The sequence below is a fragment of the Panthera pardus genome, unplaced genomic scaffold, assembly GCF_024362965.1.
Source record: "Panthera pardus isolate Hobbes unplaced genomic scaffold, ASM2436296v1 HiC_scaffold_8, whole genome shotgun sequence".
NCBI classification, from domain to species: Eukaryota; Metazoa; Chordata; class Mammalia; order Carnivora; family Felidae; genus Panthera; species Panthera pardus.
Window position 1 is genome coordinate 139,058,949 of NW_026527013.1, and position 4,597 is coordinate 139,063,545.

General features: G+C 32.9%; 1 pseudogene; it reads right to left on the reverse strand.

The window, feature by feature from the left end:
* Positions 1 to 1,991: 1,991 nt before the first annotated feature.
* On the reverse strand, positions 1,992 to 2,813 carry LOC109269030 (transcription factor BTF3-like; annotated as a pseudogene).
* Positions 2,814 to 4,597: the final 1,784 nt, after the last annotated feature.

The window sequence follows — 4,597 nt, forward strand, 5'->3', positions numbered from 1 at the left end:
CATTAAAAGAAATACTGGAAAAGATAGACAAAATGTGAAAACAGATGGAGAATTTTAGAAGAGAGATGAAAATCATACACAAAGTTAAAAGAAATTACTATAAAGGAAAAATATGGTATCAAAATTAAGAATTCAAGCAATAGGCTTAACAGCACATTGGATACTGCAGAGGAAAAATAAGTAAACTTAAAGAGAAGTAATAAAAATTACTCAAATTGAAATATAAAGGGAAAAAGGAATGAAAAACGAAACAGAACATCTTAAATTTCTGAGACAAATATTCAAGAGTCTGGTACACATATACGTGGAATGCCAGAAGTAAGGGAGTAAGAAAATGGAACAAAAGAAATATTCAAAGAGATAATGCAATTTACCCCAAAGCGATAAAAATACATCATCCCATGAAGACAAAAGTTTCAGTGAACCACAAGTGGAAACACACACACACACACACACACACACACACACACACACACACACTTATGCGCAACATAGCCAAACTTCCGAAAAACAAAGGTAGGAAAAGATCTAAAAAAGCAGAAAGAAGATAAAACACATTATATACCGAGGAAAACTGGCATCACTTCTCATCAGAAACAATAAGAAAGCTAATGGAAAAGGCTAAAAGAGAATGGAAAAATATTTTAAAGTGCTGTAAGAAAAAGGAAAAGCCAACCTAAAATCCCATATCCAGCAAAATTATTCTTCAAAAATGAAGATGAGATAAAGGCATTCTCATTAGCAACCTGAAAGATTCTGTCTCCAGGAGATCTGTACAAGAAACACTAAAAGAATTTCAGACTGAAGAAAAATGCTATCAAATACTGGATATGAGGAAAGGAAAAAAAGCACCAAAATATATATATATTAAAAATTTAAAAGATTATTTAAAAGATTATTGATTATGAAAAAGAAAAACAAGTAACATTAGTAATGTAAAGTTTATAGCATATACAGAAGTAAAATATATAAGAATAAGAGAACAGAAGTCAGGAAAAGGAATAAAAATACTTGCATTGTATTTTAAGGTTATTATACTCCTCATGAGGTAATGGACTATTACTTGAAGATATTTTGTGACAAAATATATATCATAATCTCTAGAGAAAACACTAAAGTCAAATGAGATACAGCTAAAAATACAATAGAGGAGATAAACTCGGGTCCTAAAACATTACTTCATCAAAAATAAGATAACAGTAGGGGATAAAAGAAAACAAAATGCAGATGGTAAAATTAGAAGAGGAAAGTAGACAAATCCACAATTATAGTTGGAGATTTTAACAGGTTTCTCTCAGTAACTGGTAGAAAAATTAAGCTTCTCCCCAATCACTAAGGATATATAATATTTGAATGACACTATCAACCAACTTCACTTAATTAACATTGAGGAAAAAAATCACAATTAAAATTTCATAATACACATTCTTTTCAAATGCATAAGGACCATTTGCCAATATTTAAAAAGTCAGTATTTCAAGTACTTAAGGGGCACCTGGCTGGCTCAGTCAGAGGATGCAACTCTTGATCTCGGGGTTGAGTTCAAGCCCCTCATTGGGTGTAGAGATGACTTAACAATAAAATCTTAAAAAAAATAAAAATAAAAAATTAAGTATTTAAAATGTCAATATTTAAATGTCAGCATTTAAGATGATAAATGTATAACAAAGTATGTTCTCTAACCATGGTGGCTTTAGATCAGAAATCAATAAAAATTAAGGCATCTAGAAAATCCCTAATATTTGTAAATTAAGTAACACACTTCTAAATAACCCATGAGTCAAAAAGAAAAAATTATAATGCTAGAAAATATTTTGTACTGGAAGGTCATTAAAAGATTGTAGTATATTAGCATATCAAAATTTGCAAGACACAGCAAAAAGTAGTGCTTCAAGAAAAAATTTATTGGTCTAGATATTTACATTAGAACAAAAAAGCATAAAGTCAATTATCTAAGCTTCCACCTTAAAACTTATTTTTCTTTTTTTACTAGGCAAAGAACTTTATTAATCTTATTTCAAACTTTATTCCCAGGCTTCTTCAGCTTAATTTAGCTGCAAAGAATGAATTGTGTATAAGCAAAAACTGAAAAGAGCTGCAATGTCCAAGGGCTTGGGCTTAAAAATATTAGAGACCTAGATTTTATCAGATCCATGAACAAAATTTTTAGAAAGCAGTCATAATATAAAATAGCAGCTCCCAGTAACTGCTTCAAGTTTTTTCTTCTTCAGAAGATGGCTCAATCCAGTCTGCTTCATTCTTGGAAGCTTCATCAAAATTCTCCACAAAATCTGGAACTTCATCATCCTCCTCCTCTCCGGTAGCAAGTGGTGCCTTTCCATCCACAGATTGTTTGGGCAGAGCTTCAGCCAGCCTTCTTAAACTCGTCAGACTGTCTGCACCAAGTTGGTTTAAGATACTGGGTAGCATTTCTGTCAGCTGCTTTGTCTCAGCATGGCCTGTTCGCTGCCAGGGATGCCTGAACTTTAGGGTTGTTAAAACGGATCACTGCTCCTTAGTTTGTGAACATATTCACTTCTTCAATACCAGAGATATTGTTTACTCCTAACTTCTTTAAGGAGAACTGATGTTTTTTTATCATCTGCGGTAGCTGTTCTATGAACCGCCTTCTTCTTTCGGGGAGCACTTCCTTTCCCACCAATGCGCACTTGTGCTTGCAGTTTGGTGAGTTTCTCCTGGTTCGTGATACTTTCTTTCATCTTGTTGGGGCGGAAATGGGACCGCGCGCAGGGGACTAGGGTTGGCGCTCAGGTGGTCTCGGGTGGACCAGCTGAGATTAGGCGCACACACATGGGGACGCAAGATGGCCTAAAAACTTATTTTTTAAGTAGAGTAAATTAAGTCCAAAATAATGAAAGAAAGAAAACAATAAAAAGGATGGAAATCAATACGATAGCAAACAGACAATAGAAAAAAATCAACAAAATGTTTTAAAAGTTTAATTGACTTTATAATCCTCTAGTAAAGACTTATCAAAAAAAAAAAATAGAAGGCACAAATTACTAATAGCTTTCTGAAGGCTGAAATGGGGACCCTTCTGAAGATGAAATGGGGACATCACTACAGATGCTACAAATATTAAAAAGATAATAAGTGGATATTTTGAACAAGTTCATGCCAACGAATTTGACAGATAAAGGAAATGAACAAATTCCTTGAAAAATACAACTTTTTAAAGTGGACAGGAAAAAAATTAGAAAATCAAATAGCTTTCTATCTATTAAAGAAAGTGTATTTCCAACTAAAATCTTGTAACAAAAATAACTGCGGGCCCAGATAGCACTACCAGTGAATTCTGTTAAACATTTAAGGAAGAAATAATTCTAACCTCACACAAACCATTTTAGAATGAAATCTTGCCATTTGCAACTACATGGATGGAACTGGAGGGTATTATGCTAAGTGAAATGAGTCCGTCAGAGAAAGACAAAAATCATGACTTCACTCATATGAGGACTTTAAGACACAAAACAGATGAACATAAGGGAAGGGAAACAAAAATAATATAAAAACAGGGAGGGGGACAAAACAGAAGAGACTCATAAATATGGAGAACAAACTGAGGGTTACTGGAGGGGTCTTGGGAGGGGGGGATGGGCTAAATGGGTAAGGGGCACTAAGGAATCTACTCCTGAAATCATTGTTGCACTATATGCTAACTAATTTGGATGTAAATTTAAAAAATAAAAATAAAAAATAAAAAAAGAAAATGTAAGAGGAGGGAATACTTCCCAAATCAATTTAAGAAATTAGACCTGAAAAGACACAAACAAGAGATGAAAGATTCAGAATAATTTTCTTTAGGAACACAGGAACAAAATAATCTTAACAAAACATGAGCAAATCAAACTCAGCAGCATATATACTATATAAGATAATACAACATGATTAAATGGGGTTTAATCCAAAAATTCAAGTTTGGCTTAACATTTCTACATCGATCTATGTAATTCACCCAATTAATTAACAGCATAAGGAGGGGAATCATTATTATTTTAATAGATGGAGGAAAAGTATTTGACATCTTAATAGAAAAAATGTATTCATCATAAAAACTTAGCAAACTAGGAAGAGAAGAAAACTTCTTTCTGATAAAGTGAATCCTTGGAAAACTATAGCTAACATTATACATAATGGTAAAACACTGAACTCTTTTTCATTAACACTGGAAATAATGCAAACGTGTCTGCTGTCACTTATTCCATTCAACATTATAATGCAAGTCCCAGCTAATGTAATAAAGCAAGAAAAAAAGAAAGAAAAAAGAAATATTAGGAAGTATAACCATTCATTGATTGCTACAATCCAACTACATGCAAACATACATAGAAAACCCAAATGAATCTTCAAAAACACTTATAAAATAACTAATAAAATAAAACATAAATAAATAACACTAGTAATAAAACTACTAATCCTAATGAATTTTTTTTTTAATTTTTTTTTTTCTCAACGTTTTTTATTTATTTTTGGGACAGAGAGAGACAGAGCATGAACGGGGGAGGGGCAGAGAGAGAGGGAGACACAGAATCGGAAACAGGCTCCAGGCTCCGAGCCATCAGCCCAGAGCCTGACG